The sequence below is a fragment of the Diospyros lotus genome, chromosome 2, assembly GCF_014633365.1.
Source record: "Diospyros lotus cultivar Yz01 chromosome 2, ASM1463336v1, whole genome shotgun sequence".
NCBI lineage: Eukaryota > Viridiplantae > Streptophyta > Magnoliopsida > Ericales > Ebenaceae > Diospyros > Diospyros lotus.
The window spans coordinates 29,518,277-29,540,797 of record NC_068339.1 but is presented as its reverse complement, the minus strand read 5'-3'; the positions used below and the strand labels follow the sequence as shown (position 1 = coordinate 29,540,797).

Sequence of the window (22,521 nt, the reverse complement as noted above, 5' to 3'; positions counted from 1 at the left end):
CAAACTAGGTATGCCCTAAACAACTTCCTTTACTCTTTGTGATGGCAAATCAGGCAAGAAGGCTAAGGGATGTCTCTTTCTCAATAGACTGCTCGTTGAGTTTTCCAACAACATACAAATTTTAGTTGTATTTTACAACATAAAAAATTTTAATTAATAAATATTTATTTATCTTATAAAAATACATCTCCATTCTATGGGAACCGCACTGCACAGAGAATATCACCCGGTTGTGAAGATTGGTAAATTCCCAATTGCATAACCGGTGGTGAGGCGAAGAAGAAGAAGAAGAAGAAGAATGCATATAGGAGCCAAAGCAGCTTCTCATTTCATCTTTCCCAAAGTCAGTAGCTCTCTGCTGTATAAATTGAGAAATAAACGCAATTATGGAGCAATTAAAGGTCATTTGATTCTGTTACGTACCAATTTTTATACCCTCACTTTCCCTTTAAGTTTTTAAATTTTTTGTCTTTAATTTTCTTTTTCAATTGAGAGGATAAAGACAAACCTATCTATTGTTTTATTTTTATTATTATTTTCAGATATTTAAAAACAACAACTCAATTAAAAAAAAGTCTCCACTGGGTCGTACTCGTTTGATTAAAATCTCCATTTAAGGAATTTAAAAATTAAAAATAATTTAAAATTTCTTATACTAGAAAATCTCATCTACATATTCTTAATAATTTCAAAATAAAATTTTTATTTAGATATCATCTACATTTATTTATTATTATTATAATATCTCACCTACTCTACTGTTTGATTTTGTTATTAGTTTTAAATATTTGAAAACAATACCACAATCTATATTATGTGATTCTTTTGTTCATGTAATATATTATAAAGCTTTTGCAAGTCCATCTTGTATATATATTTTTACCACATATTCACAGTTGCCTGTAGAAATAAATATATTTCAAAAAGATATTAAAAATATATTAATTAATATATAAATATTATAATTGTGCTTTTGAATAATAATTTTAATTTTAGTTAATCTCGACTCTCGTGACAACCCAAAAAATTAAAAGAAAAATAGAAGGAAAAGAAACCGACAACGGAGTAGAGCGGAGGCGCGTGGTTTTCGGACAGCGGGTATAAAAGGTGGGGTCACGTTGTTCATAAACGCGAGGGCCAAAGCCGCCGTGCCTTTGGAAAAAGCGAAAAGGGCCCATCCCGTCCCCTGCTGAAATCGAATCCCGCAGAAAGACAGGCTCTGTCTCTGTGTTCGCATCACACTAGTTTCATCATCATCACCATCATGGTACGCGTCAAGAACACGATTCCTCTTCCTCCTCCGCCTCCTTTCTTTCTTTCTTCGGTTACTTTTACTCCATTTTCGTGCTCGTGCTCTTTTCTTCTTCGTCTCTTCTTCTTCTTCTTTTCTTCTCTTCTGCACCTTATGGAATCTATTCGCTTATGTACTCTGATTCTCATTTCATCTTTATTCTATGTACGCACTTTCTTCATCTCCTCGCCCCGATACCCGGATCTCTGCTTCTCTCCCTCACCTTGCTGAATGTATCATCCATTATTCTATTGCCCTTTCCCACTTATAAATTAGGGCTTTTTTTCTTTTCTTTTCCCTATTTGCTTAATTTTCTTTTATTTTTTTAATATTTGTTTTATTCTTCTAGCAAGTTATTGTCGTGATATTTACTTCCGTCGCTCTTACCTTTTTGTACGTAAGGATAAAATGGTATTTTCACTCCATTCAACAACGTTGCAAAGGATTTTTTATTATTTATTCTTGCCAAGCTCCTCTCGTCCCTCTCCTCTTCTTCTCAAAGCATACGTGATTTACAGCTTGTAACTTTCACTACTACCGACACCAACATTATCACTCACTCTGTGATTTGGTTGGGTCACAGAATATTCTGTTTGCATAACGATCGAGTTCCTGATTCCCGTTTTGCATCCAATTAAGTGAGGACACTGATATTTGTTTACAAATTTAGGCACCAATTTCAACCTGTCAATTTGCTTGTCACATTTGACAGCATACCCTCGACTTACCTTAACTACCTATGGAGAGACCCGAGCCGAGAATGATCATTACTTCTCCTACTGTGTACATTCTATATATACTGGGTTTGAATCGTTGTTTGTTGGTTTGATTGGACAGACTACCTCGAAGAGGGTTGCAGAACGCAGGATTGAGAAATTTGAGAAGAATATCACTAAGAGGGGAGCGGTCAAGAAAGCATCCGACTTCCCTTACGGCCCCATCATTCTTGGGCTCTTTACTTTTGTCATCGTTGGATCATGTAATTAATTAATTAATTTGGAACTTTAATAATTTCTTTACAGAAAGCAAGCATGGCGACATCGCATCTCATGGTTGTTTTACTTTCTTCTTTGGCAGATATCTATCAGATGATCAGGACAGCCATCGCGGGTGGTGGTGGGGATGCTTGAGAAAATGTCAAGAAAATCGTATATATCTAGCTCCTGCTGGCTAGCTACATATATCACCGACAGTCTCTATATATGAAATTGGTACCCCACCCTGTAAGAGACGAAAGCCAACAATCTAAATCGTTTGACAGAATAAAGTTTTGATAATAATATTTATTTTATATATGGGTTTGATTGATCTTTGAACTGCTGACATTTCTGCTTCGTTTTTGCTCAAATTTAGAGCTTGAAAGATGATTTAAATTAATGTTACTTTCTTGGGATGACCGTTCTCGTGAATCTTCACCATTACTCATGTCCTCAATTAATGTTAGTTTTTTTGGGATTATTGCTCTTGCGCCGTCTCATTGCTCAGGTCGTTAATTTTGACAAAAAAATATAAATTCTAAGTGAAATTTTTGTCTCATTACGTAAAATAAGGAGTCAAATACACGACCTATAATTATAAATTTTAATTTATCATAATTCAATCACTTGACATGTATCTTAAAAATATTAATATTAACGTATTACTTATTACGTAAATGGTTGGCTTTAACTAATTGTTGATCCATCCTAGCGAGTTATTTTATTTTCCCTTTCTTCTTGTGTCAACCTCTCTCATCTCTTCTTATGTCAACCTTTCTCTATTTTTATTTATTTATTTGTTTAGTTTTAGCCTTCCATCTCAAGTTTCGAATCCAAATGTTGCCACAGAGGTGGGGCATCATGATTTCCCTAAAGATTATCATTCGACAAGTTGTTTTCCATCTTAAAGGGGAGTTGCCTTTTAATTTTCTTTTTTTTGGGGGGATTATTTTCCTTATTTTAGATACTTTTGTTAAGACACCTAATGCAATTGCAAATATTTCATTTTACCTATTAACCGAATGTCTCAATTCTTCCTCTCTAAGAATTACGTTACATCACCTGCATCTTTAAATTTTTTTATCTTCATTGTGAGATCTAAATAAATTTAATAAAAAAAGTTTGCATGAACTAAAATAAATTCATTTAAATAAATTTTAATAAATAAATAAGATGTAACATATTTAAGTCTCGAGAATATATAAAGTTCTAGCAAAAAATGGCTATAGTAAACTTATTGCCTTCTACTACGTATATGTATAATCATACTAGCAAGCAAATTAAAAACTTGATGTCATTTTTCATCATTGGTCGATAATACATATTTAGAGTTAACGATCCTTTTTTATCTAGATGTCGTGTCCACTCAAAAGTTGTTTCCTTTATTCCGACATATAATCGATTTGATTGGACATAAAATAATACGTAATCAATCCTACTAGCATTCAAAATACATCTTAACATACGTTGGATGATGTCATCTTTTGTTTTTGTCTAATGTTATAAATGATTTTGAGATAAATAACCAACGGCTTTCTCTACTTAATTAGTTATCATGTCCACTCAAAAGGTAATTTCTCTGCTTTGAGAAGTTGTTTTCTCTACTTCCTATAAATTTAATATATACAATCAATTTAACATTTAGAGTTTAGGATTAGTTTCTTTAAACATAAAATAATCGATGGTCAACTTATTTAGGGAACCACTATGAATCAAATTATTTCATACAACATTTTGAAAAGCATTTAGCCACAAATTGTAATAATTATCTATTTTTATTTTTCAAAGAATTTGACAAAAATTAACTATAACTCATTACCCTTTTGAAAAGGTAACTAATGAATTATAATTAGTTTTCAAATTCTATTTTTGAATAAAACTAATGAGGTTTTAACATAATTTCTGAAATTCCAAGAGTCTAATAACACTAATTAAACTAAAAGCCTATTAAAATGATATTAATAAATAAATAAATACACATAATTGATTTTTTTTATCTTATTATCCTCCTATTATATATTAAACAAAATTAAAATTCCAAAGGAACCTTAAATATATTAAAAATTAATTTATCCAACTCTGTTAAGTTATGAAATTAAAAATCAAAGAACTCAAACCAAGAGTCTATTAAGTTGATATTAAATATATATATATATATCTACACACATAATTGAAGATTTGAATCTTATATTATCCATTAAATAGAATTTAAATTCCAAAAACTCAACAATGGTCTAGCTCGACATCCTTCCTTCAAGTTGAAGCTCAATGCCCTTTTATCTAAGTGTCCTTCACTCCACAAACGCGAAAATAAAGCTCTAAATCACTAAGTCAAGCCCGAAACCTTGTCTATTGATCAATCTTGTGCCGACCCACCTTCCCCAATATCGCATCATAACCTTTATTCTTCACTACTAGTTTTATTAATCAATTGATTGTGCACCAAAGGAGGTTTAGAACCTTCATTGCTTATGTAACGCCCCACTTTTTACTTACACATTGAAGCTGTGTAATGTTCGTTATATGCTAATGACAACCGTTAAATATAAGTTAATATCACATACGGGTGTTATTAGAAATTCTTTATCAACGAAAGCGAAGATTGAACCTAAGTGTGCTAAATAGCTAGGATTTCCATAATTTTAGTAAAAATCTATCACACCAACATCTCAGAAATTATAACGGTCTCACGAATACATGAATTTGGGGTGTAACCGTAGAACTGCACACTACACCATACATCCATAAGTATCTTAATTGCTATTTACAATACAATATTGAGAGTACAAGTGCTACGCTTGGTTTACAAATATAAATAATGATTTTATAACTAAGAATCCAAACTTAAAGCTAGCCAACACCACCTCCTTGCCTTTACCCGAACTGGAACCTGGGATACTTGTCACATTTGACATACCTGGAATGTTGAATGTTTCAAGGATATGAAACACCCAAATTAGACAGTTAAATCCAAGTGAGTGGTATAAGAAAATAAACAATGTATGCAAGAGTAATATGCAATATGTCAAGGAATCTCCCCGAGTTACCATCATCCCTGTCAATTCTCGTGGCAAACATCTCAGCCTCACCTCCAAGCTAAGCCCTACCTCTAGACACGTGATCATGGTCAACCCCTCATGCCTCACCTATAGGCATGGGATTGCCCCCCTCGGATCATCGTGATGTTCCACTAACAAGTTACCAATCATCACATTCAGCTCATCAACTAACCACAATATACAAACACCAAGATGCATATAAAATGAGCAAGATATGCTCAAAGCAAGGAAACATGAGATGTAAGATGTAAGAACCCATATTTTCATAAGGTTATCACATAATTTAAGTAAGTTTAGAATATCAAAAAATTGGCTTGATAGTAGTTATAAGTATCGAATCGACTGTAAGGAATGCCCTGAAGCCGAGATATCTAAGAAAAATGATACGACTTTGATGAGTATTTCGAGACATGATCTATGTCATCGAGAGAAATTGAATCAGAAATGATTTTTGATACAGCTAAAATATAGCTGCGATTTAGGCTAAGAAATCGAATAATTGTGGGGGGCTTCTGGGAAGTCAACAGAATCTTGAGGGGGTTCATATTCGACATGCAGAACAACCATTCAGTGGTTTCATGAAGAAACGAAAGGGCTTAAGGCTAAAATGAAGATTCGGGCCTAAGTGCAATTTTTGAAACTGTCAGAGGGAGGTCGAAACAATATTTTTTCAAAATCTTCGGGGGTCAAATGTATGTTTTAGGACTTGAGGGGCTAGGTGAAATGGGCCAAACTAAGAAACCCAAACTATGAGAGGCCAAAGTGCAATTTAGCAAAAGTTACCCAATGGGAAATCTACTAGCAGGTCACTAGTCACCGATTTCGATCGTTTCAGCTAGGGGGTTGCACGAGGGATGGTTGGGGGAGGCTTTTTGAAAAAGGCTTGAGGCAATAAGAGCCACCGGGGTGGTCGGATTTCGAGAAAAACTGACCGGATGTTCGGTTATTTTTTGCAAGACCTGCAAGTGGCTTTTTGTTAGTGTAGGTGCTCTAGACCCAATCAGATTGGGCATGTTTGTAATACCCCAAGAGCCCAGAGAAGTTAGTATATATCGAGGATAGTGTAAGGAAGGAAACAACACCAGCTGGATACCTTTTGGGCTGAATGTTGGCAAAGAACTCCCAAGTTAAGCGTGCTTGACTTGGGGTAATCCAGGGATGGGTGACCCCCCTGGGAAGTTCGTGTAGGCCCATCAAGATAAGTTGTTCCGATCCTTCCTATCGCTCGAACGGGATGTTACAATGTTGTACACTGACAATTGTAATCGTGTTTATTATTTGAATAAAGAGTTGTTCAAATTTACAAGAAGTCATTCTATTAGTTTCTTGTTATTGTAATAACCGAATGAAACTAGATAGAAGTCCATATGATGTATACTATGATTAATCTATAAAGATGTGAGATGATACATCACAGTTTCTTAACATCATTAAACGTCCCAAATCGTAGCAATGTCAAGAATGAACATTGACAATTGTGGTAAGACTTGTATATACTATGTTTTTGCTATGTGATAGCAATGGGGGTCTCACATCCATAGGCATGGGGATACCTAGACAAGTACATAAGTGACCAATGTTGGAGAACGTGTCACTAGACATGACTCGCCATGAGAATTTATTTTGGTTATATGTTGATGGTATTCTCATACAAGAAGGGTGTAACTAATCCTTGGACCTAAGGTTATCGCGGTTATCTCATAAGAAAACCGGTATGGGCCTAGATAAAGGCTGCACGTGGGCGATCGTTGGGTATATCATGAGGCTTATGGAGATGGGTGTATAACCAAGATGGAACTCGTCTATCCCTTGATAAAAGATGATATATATATATATATAAGGCTCTTTGGTGGATATTCACTTTAAATCCATGGCCATGGTGAAAGAGATCAATAAGGAGTTATTGATTCACTTTCTATTAAGTGAAGATATCTGGATAACCGAAGAAAAACTAATGTAATCATAATCAAGCAACACATTGCCAGACTTGAGATCACATAAAATACATTGACGAAAGGATCAAATTACACAGTAACCATGCTCCTGAAAGGTTATTTATGGATTATGAATCTTTTTGAATAATTGGGTAGGCATAACGCCTTGCTAGAGATCAATCTTGTCTTATGTGTTCATACCGACACATTGCCAACATATTCGAAAGCCTAATAAGTCGTACGCAATAGGCTCAATCCCTAACTTAAATCAGGAGAACAGACGTATGGTTAAGTGGGACACTTCGGTAAAAAGTTGTGCCGTCGTAGGTTCTCACAAAAAAAAAAAAAAAACAAAGAGACGTAATGACGAGGGGTCATCATAATGGAAAGAGTTTCCTAAAATGGCAATTGATTAAATTAGGAAATAGTTTCTAATTTAATAATTTTCTATTTGTTAGAGTGACAAATAGGAAATAAAATATATTTGGGCTTAAGTTAATATTTGGACTAAATAAAGTATTTGGGCCAAATATTAAATATTATATTTGGACTAAATTAGATTTGGACCAAATATTAAATAATAAGTATTTGTGTTTGAATTAGATTTGGGCTAAATATTTTATAAATGGATTTGGGCCACTTAATTATATTTCTAGTTGGACTAAGATAAGCCTACTTAAGATTCTAGTTGAATTAGGATTAATGGGTTAGCCCAATCCATTAGCTTTAAGAAACCCTAGAAGGCTTCTCTATAAATACCCTTTTATGGGTTACCCAAATTGAGGAATTAATGGTTGTGTGATATTTCGGCGTTCTTTTCTATCCATACACAAGCCGCAAAAAGGAGAAAGAGCTAGCACTCCTATTCCGCTCTCCTTGCCAATGGACGCGTGCCGCGTATCACGAGTTAGAGGCCGAATACTTGGACGACTCGAATCCATGAACGACTCAAAAATCTAAAGGTTAGATTTATTTTATTTGTATATGAATGATTTAATTTCGACGTTGATCCAATCGCCAAGATCGGGGCAAGGTTTAAAATTTTTGAACTATACTACTTGTCCCATAACAATCTTGCTTTACTTTCACTTTTGTGGTCGAGTGAGGCTCGTTTGAGGGCAATTTGAGGTCGGTTTATGCTCTAAGGAGCATGGGTTGGTCGATCTCGGGCTTTTAAAGGATCGAAATGGCCTATAAATAGGTGTTCATGGTGGCTGAACTGGGAAAGTTTGGAGCTTCAAATCGGCTGCGATTTTGAACAAATTGAGAGACCAAAATAAAGGGCTTTTGTTGCCCGTGAGGTAAGGATGATTTCTGTGCAATTTGAGGCATTTTGGTGATGGTTTGATGGCGATTCGAAGCCTTACCGGAGTTAGGAGGTGGACGACCAAGCCAAAGCTTTGGCTAATCCGTTGAAGGGTCTTCGATGCTCCGTTCAAGCTTCAACAGCTAGCAAATGGATCGACTGGAAGAGAGGAAGAAGCTGGTGGAAAGAACCAGCATCGTTGGCTAGCCGTCACCAGAAAAGATGATTGGCGAGTGGCCAACACACGCTGGTCTTCACCCTAGCGCGTGGGGGTATGTGGGAAGTCCAAAAAATTTGAAAAAAATGTTAGAGAAAAGAGAAAAATAAGTTATGAGGGTTTGTGCAAAAAGTTTTGATGTTTGCCTTCCAGATGTCTTAGTTTCCGCAATGATCAGCCTTGTTTTGCATGCAAATGATGCTTTAAGGTAAGTTCTAGAATTTTCCTTTGAAGTTCTTAGAATATGAAAATTTTTTGTGGAAAAAGGTTGGAGAAAATAGTTAAAGAGGTATTTATTTGGAACTTTAGAGAGAAAATATAGAAAAATAGAAGAAATCATGAAAAAATTATGAAAAATAGATATTTATGTTCCTTTGAAATAAATATAGTGTCTAGGGATCATTGAGGCTTAAGGTGAAGTGATTTATGCAAAAATCGAGGTTATACACGATAATCGAGGTCAGACACGCAAATTGAGATGATGCACATTTTACGAGATGTTCTAAACTTAGTGAAAAAGATAAGTGTTTCAACCCAAAACCAATTTTATGCAAATGATTTTATTATATTGGCATTCTATGTTAAGTTACGCATCATGTGTAGTGCATTTACATGTATTGATGATGAATTATGCATAAGTTCACGATAATATTATTGATCATGCCACGCATAAGGGTTTGGGATTATGGACTAGCGCTGCTACTCTGCCAAGGGTTCACCCATACACCTCGACCTAATAAGGAGGCTATTAAAATGGAGAGTATTAGTTGGGTGCGATTGACTCAAACGAAAGGAATGATGTTATGTTGTATTTTGCATTCATGCACGAAATATGTTTATGTACCCTTACTTAGATGATTCATCATCTAACTTTGGCTTTGCCCCTAGAATATTCAAACGTCCTAGATGGAGATTGTAGTAGAAACGAGGATGAATGAGGCATGATATGACACTTAGCAAAGTGTAAGATGAAATGATTGAATGTTATGTAGCCCATGTGTTTAAGTTCTACTACTTTGAAATCTAAACATTTTGAGGAATGATGACGTATAACCTTACTTAAGGTTAATGATAAAGTTAAGGTTCAAGGCACGTGATGACGTGGCCGATGGATTCTACATGTAAATACGATGTTCTGCTTATTTATGAAGATTTGGTTATGTGATGTTAGGTTTCAAGTCATGTTGAAAAACTTATGCTTTGTTAATGAACAGTCTTGTGTTATGGAATATGTCCGGAGCGATCACGTATTATTAATATGGTTTGATGTATACTTAGGTTCGATTCATGCTTCCACTATTGGTGAATACCTAGCCTAACATTTATGATGTATGATGCTAGGTAGGTAAATGGAAAGTTTGGGAATTAATATGATGTTGAGATTGTTCTTAAGGAAAAAAATATATATATCTCAAATTTCTTAAGTTTATAATATGCCCGAGAAAGTGGGGTGTTACATAAGCCATCAACCATGACATGTTGTATGACAAAGCAGGAGAAATATGATATACAAACCATAAGTCACGCACAAAAGCTATCGTGTTCAAACCGATGCAACCAAGTAGAAAGAATATATTGGAAACAAAGGAAACATAAGACGTAAGCAACAAACCATCCACAAATGAACCTGTTCCTTCCTGACCAAGAGAGGGACGATTGGAGGTGACTAATCTGTTCGGGGGGCGGCTGGCACCTACAAGCACTCCGACGGTCGAGTGAGTAAGAGAGTAAGATGAGGCAATGTATCAGTAGGTCAGAGGTGAGAACATACCTTGGCTCTAAAGAGAGCTGGTTGATATAGAATGAGGAGATGTCTTCCTGCATGCATGAGACGTGCGCTTGTAGGTGATGGGACTGGCTATTCGGCGCTGGTGGAGGTTCCCAAGTGGCAACATGGTGGCGACGGGACCCTCATTAATGTGGATGAGATCCGTCATAATGATGTCATGGCAGGCTGGCGTTGGGCCAAGGCTAGGTCCAGAGAGAGAACCAAGATTGGGCCTAAGGGGAGAGTCGAGATTGGGCTCGAACGGTCCACAGCCCCCCAGGTCGAATGCTCAAGTAACGAGCGTTCAAGCTAGAGAAGGGAAAGTCTAGACGATCTGGCATGGTTGTCTAATACAAGGCACGACCAGATAGGGCCGAGGTGGACTCGAAAGTCGAACCAAGGTAGACTCGAGGTCCGACATGCCTGTCAAATACAAGGCACGACTTTGGAATCAAACCGAGGTAGACTCGAGGTCCTGTGGACCACGTCGGTCTGGGTCTCGATCGCGGCTGATAGAGGACCGAGGTAACTCGAAGTCTTAAGCAGACCGCATCGACTTAGGTCTAAAGCACTGTAAATGGGAGACCGAGGCAGGTTTGAGGTCTTGTGACGAACCACGTAAACCTATGTCCAGAGCACTGTAAATGGGAGATGGAGGCGGGCTCGAGGTCCTGTGACGGATTGCATTGACTTAGGTCCGGAGCACTGCAAAGGGGAGACTGAGGCAGGCTCAAGGTCTTGTGACGGATCGCGTCGACCTAGGTCTTGAGTACTACAAATGAGGGACCGAGGCGAGCTCAAGGTCTTGTGACGAACCGCATCGACCTTGGTCTGGATCATTGTAAAGGAAGGATTGAGGCGGGCTCAAGGTTCTATGGCGGACCGCATCGACCTAAGTGTGGAGCACAATAAAGTAAGGACCGAGACGGGCTCGAGGTCCTATGGAGGACTGCATCAACCTATGTTTGGAGCACAATAAAGGAAGGACCGAGGCAGGCTCGAGGTCTTGTGATGGACTGCATCGACCTAGGTCCAAAGCACTGCAAAATGAGGACTGAGACAGGCTCGATATCTTGTGACGGACCGGGTCAATCTAGATTCGGAGCATTGTAAAAGGAGGACCGAGGCGAGCTCGAGGTCCTGTGACGGATTGCATCGACCTAGGTCCGTAGCACTGCAAAAGAAGGACCAAGGTAGGCTCGAGGTCCTATGACAGACCGCGTCGACCTAGGTTCGGAGCACTACAAAAGGAGGACAGACGCGGGCTCGAGGTCCTGTGACGGACAATGTCAACCTAGGTCCAAAGCACTGCAAAAGGAGGACTAAGGCGGGCGTGAGGTCTTGTGACAGACTGCGTCAACCTAGGTCTCGAGCACTGCAAAAGGAGGACCGAGACGGGCTCGAGGTCCTGTGACGGAACGCATCGACCTAGGTCTAGAGCACTACAAAAGGAGGATTGAGACAAGCTCGAGGTCCTGTGACAGATCGCGTCGACCTAGGTCCGAAGCACTGCAAAAGAAGGATTGAGGTAGGCTTGAGGTCCTATAACAAACTGCGTCAACCTAGGTTAGGAGCACTGTAAAAGTAGGACCGACGTGAGCTCGAGGTCCTGTGACGAACAGCGTCGACCTAGGTTCGAAGCACTGTAAAAGGAGGACTGAGGTGAGCTCGAGGTCCTGTGACAGACCGGGTCAACCTAGGTCCTAAGCACTGTAAAAGGAGGATCGAGGTGGGCTCGAGGTCCTGTGACAGACCGTGTCGACCTAGGTTTGGAGCACTCCAAAAGAGGGACCGAGGCAGGCTCGAGGTCCTTTGTTGGACCGCATTGACCTAGGTCCAGAACACTGCAAAAGGAGGACCGAGGTGGGCTCGAGGTCCCGTGATGGACCGCGTCGACCTAGGTTCAGAGCACTACAAAGAGAGGATCGAGGCGGGCTCAAGGTTCTGTGACAGACCGCGTCGACCTAAGTCCGGAGCACTACAAAAGGAGAACCGAGGTGGGCTCGAGGTCCTATGATAGACCGCGTCGACCTAGGTCCAGAGCACTACAATAGGGGGACCGAGGCGGGCTTGAGGTCCTATGATGGACAATGTCGACCTAGGTTCGGAGCATAGTAAAGGGAGAACCGAGGTGAGCTCGAGGTCCTATGACGGACCGCGTCAACCTAGGTCCAAAGCACAGTAAAGGAAGGACCGAGGAGCGCTCAAGCTCTTGTGATGGACCACGTCGACCTAGGTCCAGAGCATAACAAAAAAGGCAGGCTCGAGGTCCCGTGACGGACAGCGTTGACCTAGGTCAGGAGCACAGTAAAAGGAGGACAAAGGCGGGCTCAAGGTCCTGTGATGGGCCACGTCGACCTAGTTCCGGAGCACTGCAAAAGGAGGACCGAGGAGAGCTCGAGGTCCTATGACGGACCACATCAACCTAAGTCCGAAGCACTACAAGTCAGAGACCGAGGCCGGCTCGAGGTCTTGTGATAGACCGAGTCGACCTAGGTCCGCATCACTGAAAATAGGGGACCGAGGCGGGCTCAAGGTCCTATGATGGACCTCGTCAACCTAGGTCCGAAGCATTGCAAATAGGGGACCAAGGCGGGCTCGAGGTCTTGTGAATACTTGTATTGAATGAGTTACGAGTAATAAAATGAAAAATTCTTGGGTACCTTATATTTAGCTAGTCGAGTGAGTCCGAGGTGACCCAAGATCTATTTATTCTATGCTTGTTTAATACAAGACTATCTTCGGGTAGAGTGGCCGAGGTTACTCAAGGCCGGGGCTAGATCGAGGAAGCTCGAGGTTTGTCAATACCTGTTTGATACAAGGCTAAATTCAGGTAGAGTGGCTGAGGTTCTAGATCAAGAAAGCTCGAGGTCTGCTAATACATGTTCTATACAAGGCTATCTTTAGAGAGAGTGGCTGAGGTTACTCAAAGCCGGGGCTAGACCGAGGAAGCTCGAGGTCTGCCAATGCCTGTTTGATACAAGACTAACTTCAAGGAGAGTGGTTGAGGTTACTCTAGGTCGAGGCTAGACCAAGGAACCTCGAGGTCTGCCAATGCCTATTTGATACAAGGCTAACTTTAAGGAGAGTAGCTGATGAGAATCATGGAGGGCCGACTAACAATGATGCAATTGGACAAGTCAACCTCGTCAACCATGTCGGAATTGGATGATTGACAAGATTTGCTCATAAAAAGGAATGGTTATTGATTGATTGGTTGATTGCAAGATTTGGGTGCATGATTGATTGATTGATTAGTTAATTGATTGACAAGATTTGAGAGATAAATCTCTCAAATTCAAAAATTCATAATAATTTCTATCTAATGTTTACAATGGAAAAGCCTTTAAATAGGCAAATAATTAAATCCTAATTCTACATGGAAATTAATAAAAATCCTAAATTACATAGAAAATAAATAAATAACTAGATATGGTCAATCAATCAATCATTCCTTTTATATTCCCAGATCTTTTTAATCAATCAATCAGGTAATCAATCAATCATCCATTCCTTTTTATGCTCTCAAATCTTATCAATCAATTAACTAATCAATCATGCGCCCAAATCTTGCAATCAACCAATCAATCAATAACCATTCTTTTTTATGCGCAAATCTTGTCAATCATCCAATTTCGACATGGTTGACGAGATTGACTTATCCGATTGCATCATTGTTAGTCGGCCCTCCATGATAATGATGAGAATCATGGAGGGCCGACTAACAATAATGCAATCGGACAAGTCAAATGATGAGAATCATGGAGGGCCGACTAACAATGATGCAATCAGACAAGTCAACCTCGTCAACCATGTTAGAATTGGATGATTGACAAGATTTGCGCATAAAAAGGAATGGTTATTGATTGATTGCAAGATTTGAGCGCATGATTGATTGATTGATTAGTTAATTGAAGAACAAGATAAAAGAGATAAATCTCTCAAATTCAAAAATTTATAATAATTTCTATCTAATGTTTACAATGGAAAATCCTTTAAATAGGCAAATAATTAAATCCTAATTCTACATGGAAATTAATAAAAATCCTAAATTACATAGAAAATAAATAAATAACTAGATCTGGTCAATCAATCAATCATTCCTTTTATATTCCCAGATCTTTTCAATCAATCAATCAGGTAATCAATCAATCATCCATTCCTTTTTATGCTCTCAAATCTTGTCAATCAATCAACTAATCAATCAATCAATCATGCTCCCAAATCTTGCAATCAACCAATCAATCAATAACCATTCCTTTTTATGCGCAAATCTTGTCAATCATCCAATTTTGACATGGTTGACGAGGTTGACTTGTCCAATTGCATCATTGTTAGTCGGCCCTCCATGATTCTCATCAGTAGCCGAGGTTACTCGAGGCCGGGGCTAAATCGAGGAAGCTTGAGATAAAGAAATAGTTGCTTAGCTATAATATCTCCGTAGGCTAGCCGCATTCCATGACTTGAGCGGGGGTCTTCCTGGGAGTTCGACCAAGTGGTAAGCTCCGTTACCGGGATTGTTGGTGACTCTGTAAGGGCCTTCCCAGTTAGTGTCGTGCTTTCCTTGTGCCTTCTTTTCTTGGGCCTTCAATCTTCCTTAGGTCTAAGTCTCCTTCTTGAAATCGTCTAGGATGAACTCTTTTGTTGTATTTCTGAGCTGCTTTATGTTTGACGACCTGTTCGCTAATTTGGGCCTGGTCTCGGATTTCCTGGACGAGGTCGAGGTCGGCTCGTTGTTCTTCATCATTGGTGTCTTCACGAAAATGTTGTTGCCTAGGGCTAGGTTCTTTAATCTCTACAGGGATCATGGCCTCTAACCCGTAGGTGAGTCGAAAGGGTGTTTCCATAGTCGAGGTTTGAGCTGTGGTGTGGTACGACCACAACACTATGAGAAGTTCTTCTGGTCATGCTCCCTTGGGGATGTCGAGTCACTTTTTTAGGCCTTCCAAGATGACCTTGTTGCCGGCTTCAGCTTAGCCTTTGGTCTGGGGTGTGGATCAACTTCTTCGAAGTCTTTGTCTGTGAAGCAAATCACAGGGTGTCGAGCCATTCTTCTTGGTTTCTTCTTAGTAACATCTATTGTTATGACCGCATGAAGGTATTGCTCCTGTGCCGAGCTTGGCACTTCGTTGGTAAAACCTCCAGAAATGGTGTCGATAACCCTAGTTATCCAATCGGCTGGGGGTGGATCGATGCGGGAATGGGTGCGGGTAGCTAGGTGGTGGTGGTCCTCGCTTAATCCTTGGGTATGGGCATTTCCAGTTCATGCCATGGTATGGCAACGGGAAGGTTGGTTTGAAAGGCTTTAGTGAACTTATGGGGTAGGTAAGTTTTACCGAGCCCCACGGTGGGCACCAAATGTTCCTTCCTAACCAAGTGGGGGATGATAGGAGACAGGGTGTGGGCTCTAACTACTGATCTGTCCAAGGGGCGGCTGGCACCTGCAAGCACTCCGATGGTTGAGTGAGTAAGAGAGTAAGATGAGGCAATGTATCAGTAGGTCAGAGGTGAGAACATACCTTGGCTTTGAAGAGAGCTAGTTGATATAGGAGGAGGAGATGTCCTCCTGCATGCATGAAATGTGCACTTACAGGTGATGGAACTGGCTATCTGGCGCCGATAGAGGTTCCCATGTGGCAGCATGGTGGCGATGAACCCTCATTAATGTGGATGGGATCTGCCATTAATGAGGATGAGATCTGAGACAACTGCGTGGATATCTAGTGGAAGTCATAATGATGCCATGCCATGCCAGAGGGACGACCAAGATTGGGCTCGAACTGTCCAGAACCTGAGTGATCAAGAAGAAGTAAAAAGCATGCATAACCCACTCACCTTAGTTTTTTACCTTTCGAAGTTACTATTCACAAGGTTTGGGTTTAGGTTATACTACAGTTATACAAAATTCGAGGCATAAACTTAAGATATTTTTATACAGAATTGTAGGAAATTAAAAGATCTTGAAAACTGGAAAAATTTAGCAAAAGAGTGCCCCTCATGCACCACCATACACCACCAGAAGGGTGGTTATGGGCGGCCACTCGCAGCGCCGTTGCCTTTTCGTTGGACTTTCGAGTTACCGTTTAAATCGGTTATATCTCCCTCATCCGAACTCCATTTTGCCTTTCGTTTGAACCTATGGACTCATCTTTCAGTACTCTATAAGATTATGTAGAGAAATTGGGTTTACCTTTTGATTTTTCTTGCGATTGTGGGCGTTTTTTGGTGGCTATCAATTTTCCAATGAACCTCTCATTCTCCTTCGTTTCTTCACTGATTACACTCGTTTTTCTTGCAGAACCTTCTCATCTTCCTCAAGATCTCACTCCCCACCTCACAGCTTCTCAACCCAACCCAATTTCCCCTCAAAGCTTTCTTGATTTTCTTTTGGACTTCTTGAGCAACTTAGATTTAATTTATAGAGATTTTAGCCAATTAAATTATACCACTTGGAAGGACACTTGACTATTTAGGATTGGCTATTTGCTGATTTTTTTTGTTAGTATTCATGATGGCTAAGTTTTGGCTTTTATAGTTTTTGTGCACAATTTTCATAAATTGCACTTTCACCCCTCGTAACCTTGAGAATCTCACTTTGGCCCTCAAAATGCCATCCCTCCATTTCCAAGGATTCTTTGTAATGTTCCTTGCACTTTTGGGTACCATTCTTGGCTCCAAATTGATCTTCGAATATTTTTAAGGAATTACGCTTTTGCCCGGAACCTCCTAAAAAGTACTATATTTTGCCCGAAATCCACCCATTCCTTCTTAAATCCATCTTATCTTAATAGGGACCACTTCTATAAAAGTTCTGGGTGTTACAGCTTTGATTTCTGGGCAAGGCCTCAAACTCTTTGTGAGATCGTCAGCTTTCTAAGTGATGTGTGGTGGAGATAGAGAAGAGAAAAGAAAAAAAAAAAAAAAGATAGAATTTGGGAAGAAAATAGTGAATGGAAAAAGAGACTGAGAATAAAGAACAAATCAAAAGAGCTCTGATTGTTATTGCTAAAGGGTACTGCCATCTCTCGGATCCTTTCCTAGAGAGAGAGAGAGAAAAAGAGAGAATTCAAGAACAAATCAAAAGATGAGCATATGAAATCTGGTAATGGATAGATATGGAAATTGAAGAAAATGGAGAGGGGATAACGGTGTGTTACGGTTTCATTCAACATGGGTGGTGGGGCCACAAATTTCCTTCTTAACGTGTAAGCATGCATGGTTTGGTTGATGTTTTCTTTTTATTGATGAATTAGTTAATAATTGGAGCAGTAATGGGTTGCTCTTAGTTGTTATGTTTTCCTATTTTCATACTTGTGAGAATTGGTATAACAGCCACATTGTTATTTCCTATTTTATGGGAAGTGCTCCTTGGTTTGTAGCTTTCAATCAGATGAGAGTATATGTGACGCCTCAGCCCCACTACTGGGTATCACCATAACCTACGGTTACCTCTATAGCCTATCTTGAAGGACGACTATGCCCTACCAGCATAAATTATTAAAATAATATGGGCGCCCTGGGTGGGGTCCAGGCTTCGCCGTCGTCGATTGTCGAGAACTAGGGTTAAAATACATAAGTCACGAAAATTTACTCGAGTCTCGCGCCCAATTAGATCTTTAGAATATAATTCCAATTGTCGTACACAGATAAAATAAATACCAACACCCTTGATAAAATACTCCAACAATCAAGCATGTTTAAACATATTTCACATTTCGACCAGCACCGACAGATCAAGTTCCCAACGCACACTGGGTTTACTCATAACAGGAACCTTAACTTGATTTGAGTCAACTTCTAGTCAAACCATAATCGTCACTCATAGTTATTACACAACAGATATATTACATAATTAACACAAGAGATTAACCCACATTCTCACTGTCCATGATCACTGCCAACTGGCGTCTCGCCCACCAGCACTACCTTTTCCTTCTTTGTCCTCGAGCCATCTGTATATGGTTAGTGGGAAAATATAGAGGTGAGTCTGGGGACTTAGTAAGGGTAATATGAGATATGGAAAATTAAAATGTATAACAATTATAGAAAGATGTGAAGTGTATAATACATGCAGGCCTGTCTATCGCACCCTGGTCCGGATGGGCCTTACTGAACTGCAAGCCATATGCATTAACCCCTCTACTCATCTTCCACACCTGGAAGTGAACCCTTTTTCCATCGATCAAACCTCACACAACCCATCCAAGTCCTAAAATCATAACCATTCCAACATCTCATATGATTGAATCCATACTCACCTCAAACTCAATTTTCCTATTTTTGCAAGTGAAGACCCTACGGGGTGGAAATTGCCCCCCATCAACGTGTTCAATTAGTATCATTTCATTTGGAAGAGATAGCTTTACAATGGCATAGGTGGTTCACAAAAATTAAAGGACCACTCACATGGGATGAATTCATGAAGTTTGTGCTCTATTAGTTTGGACCCATGGATTATGATGATCCTTTAGAAGCTCTCACACGGCTTAAACAAACTGAAACTGTGTAGTCCTACTAAGAAACCTTTAAACAGTTGTCTCACTGAGTTGACGACCTTCTGGAGAACTTCTTAAAATGGTGTTTTATTATTGGCCTTCGAGATCATATTAGGCTCGATGTAAAGGTTAAACAACCCAAGACCTTTATTGAAACTATAGGGGTCGCACGCTTCATTAAAGAAAGGAACTCCCTCTAAAGGCAGACTACCAACACTTATCACACTACAACCCCTATCGTGAACCCTAGAAATAATTCAACCACTACTGCAAGTCTCCTTCGACCGCCACTATAGCCGAAACCACCCACTAACACTAACACCCTTCTTGTTCGCTGGATAACATGTCAAGAAGCGAAAGAGCGACATGAAAGAGGACTATGCTACTATTGTGATGAAAAGTATATACCTGGGCAAAAATGTCAGCGTCCCCAATTATTTATGATAGAAGACTACATTCTCGAAAATGAACCTGAAAATGCCCACAATGACTTTGAGGTCAAACAGAATGAACCCTTACCAAAAATCTCTTTTCATGCCATGTCAGGTACCACCCATCCTCAAACTCTTAAGGTGATTGGGAAGATGAAAAATAAGAATGTCACAGTCCTTATAGATGGGGGAAGAACTCATAATTTTTTTGATCAAAACACAACATCCAAGATAGGTCTTCCAATTGCTCAAGATAAACCGTTCCAAGTGATGGTGGGAAATGGAGAGCAACTCAAGTGCACGGGTAAAAGTCCTACAGTCTCATTGGTCATCTAAGGTTGTTCAATTACAATTGAGTATATATCATTCTCTTCATTTCATGTCATGTTGTCTTGGGGGTGCGATTGCTAGAGACATTACGCCCTATGGAGACTGATTATAAGGTAGCTCACAATGACATTTTAGCAAGGGGGCAATGACACTTTCCAGGGGTTGCATATAACTAGACTTGAGATTTGGCATCAAAAGAACTCTTGCACCTAATTGGTTTGGGCTATTTTTTGTAGGTATAGAAAGCTAAAACAATTCAACCCATTGCTAATAGTGACGCACAACCAGTAGCGCTGTGTGACCTCTTGCAAGAATTCTCTTTAATTTTCACACCACCAACTGGTTTTCCTTCTCGACGTCCTCATGATCACAGAATCCCTCTCAAAGAAAACCAAAGGCTAATTAATGTGTGTCCATATCATTACACACACTATCAAAAGGATAAAATTGAGACCATGGTCAAAGAATTTCAGGAATCTCAGGTAATTAGACCAAGCACGAGCCCTTTCTCTTTGCCAGTTCTTCTTGTTAAGAAAACTAATGGAACGTGGTGATTTTGTGTTAATTACTATGTAGAATGCAGTGACAATAAAGGACAAATATCCAATTCCATTGATCGATGAGTTGCTGGATGAGTTGTTTGGTGCCAAATATTTTTTTAAAAATTGATCTTCAAGCAAGGTACCATCAGATACAAGTCAAGGAGGAAGATATACATAAGATGGCTTTTAGAACCCACGAGGGTTACTTTGAGTTGGTAGTGATACCTTTTGGCTTAACCAAGGCCCTCTTAACTTTTCAAAGTCTGATGAACGACTTATTTAGGCCTTACCTACAAAAATTTTATTTTGTTTTTCTTTTTTATGATATCCTGGTGTACATTTGAACGTGGAGTGACCACTTGCAACATCTTAGGTCTATGCTATCAACTCTTTTGCAAAATAAATTGATGGCTAAAAAGTCTAAATGCAAGTCTAGGGTACTTCAAATAGACTACTTGGGACATATCATTTCATTCAAAGGGGTAGCCGTGGACTCCTAAAAAATAGAAGCTGTTCAAAAGTTGCCAAGGTAGAATATAGTAAAAGAGATCAGAGCTTTTTTAGGACTCACAAGGTATCATAGGAATTTCGTCCGTGGCTTTTAAAGCATAGCCGCACCACTTACTAGACTCACCTCTAAAAAATGCTTCCAATAGATTGAGGAGGCCGAAACTACCTTTCAAAAATTAAATCAAACCTTGATCACACCACCAATATTACAACTTCTTGATTTTGCACAACCATTTGTGGTTAAGAGTGACATGTACCGCATTGGTATAGGGGCCATCTCAACTCAACAAAATCACCCCATTGCTTATTACAACGAAGCACTCAAAGGGACAACCCTTGCACTATCCGCCTACGACAAGGAAATGCTCACCATCTTTAAAGCAATCCGAAAGTAGCGACCTTATTTATTAGGAAGACCCTTTATAGTTCGTACTGACCAACGAAGCTTAAAATATTTGATTGGGTAGAGGATTTACCACCCCTGCTCAAATTCGTTGGTTACCAAAACTACTTGGTTATGACTGTGTGATTCAATATAAGAAAGGTACCAAAAACCAAGGGGAAGACAAATTATCTCGGGTTGTTGAATTCAAGTTTCAAGCAATTTCCACACCTCAATTGGATTGGTGGGTCGTCGCACCAAATGAGGTAAAATCTAACCCATTTTTTGACAAGTTAAACTTGGCTACAAGTCCTAATGGTAGAGTTGTGTTGAGAGATGGAGTTTGGATTCAATAGGGGAAGGTCTTATTAAGTCCTAATTCATCTCTTATTAGTAAGGTATTAGAGGATAACCATTCTTCTCCCATTGGTGGCTGCTTTGGCTTTTCAAAAACTTTACATCCCATTCGTAATAATTTTCTTTAGCCTGGGATATGTTCTACTGTTAAAAAATTTATTAGGGAATGCGATGTGTGCCAAAATGAAAAATCGAGTGTGTTTGTCCAACAAGTCTCCTATAACCTTTGTCCCTTCTGGATTGGATTTGGTTCAAAATCTCCATAGATTTCACATGGATATAGTGTCATCATGGTGGTGATCGATAGACTGAGTAAGAACACCCATTTTATTGCACTCAAATGGCCATACACAACTCTCTCTATAACCAAGGTATTTATAGACCAAGTGGTGAGATTACATGGGGTGCCTACTTCAATTGTCAGTGATGGAGATAAAGTGTTTGTGAGCATTCTTTGGAAGAAATTACTTCAATTGCAGGGGACTACTTTGTGCATGAGTTCTAGCTATCACCCACAATTGGATGGGCAAATGAAGGTTGTCAACCATAATTTAGAACAATATTTGTGGTGTTTTACTCATGATAATCCAAAACAGTGGGTAGTTTGGCTTTCATAGGCAGAATATAGCTATAACACATCTACCCATTCGGCCATCAAGGTCTCACCTTTTGAGAAGGTTTATGGGCTGCCTCCTCCAAAGTTGATTGCTTATGTTCCAAGAACCATAAAGGTCCAAGCCGTAGACAACAGTTTATGCACATAGGATGAGATTTTGACAGAGTTGCATCACAATTTGGAACTTGCAAGAAATCGTATGAAAATGCAAGTTGATAGACATCGCCGTGAGGTTACTTTTAATGTGGAGGATTATGTGTTTCTTCGCTTACATCCCTATCGCCAACAAACAATGGGTTTCAGAAG

At 39.4% G+C, this 22,521-nt stretch overlaps 1 long non-coding RNA gene across 1 annotated transcript; it reads left to right on the top strand.

Annotated features, from left to right (window-relative positions):
- Positions 1 to 1,141: 1,141 nt before the first annotated feature.
- On the top strand, positions 1,142 to 2,530 carry LOC127795748 (uncharacterized). Its single transcript, XR_008021855.1, has 3 exons — positions 1,142 to 1,267; positions 2,129 to 2,270; positions 2,369 to 2,530. It is a non-coding gene; the product is annotated as an uncharacterized LOC127795748 (long non-coding RNA).
- Positions 2,531 to 22,521: the final 19,991 nt, after the last annotated feature.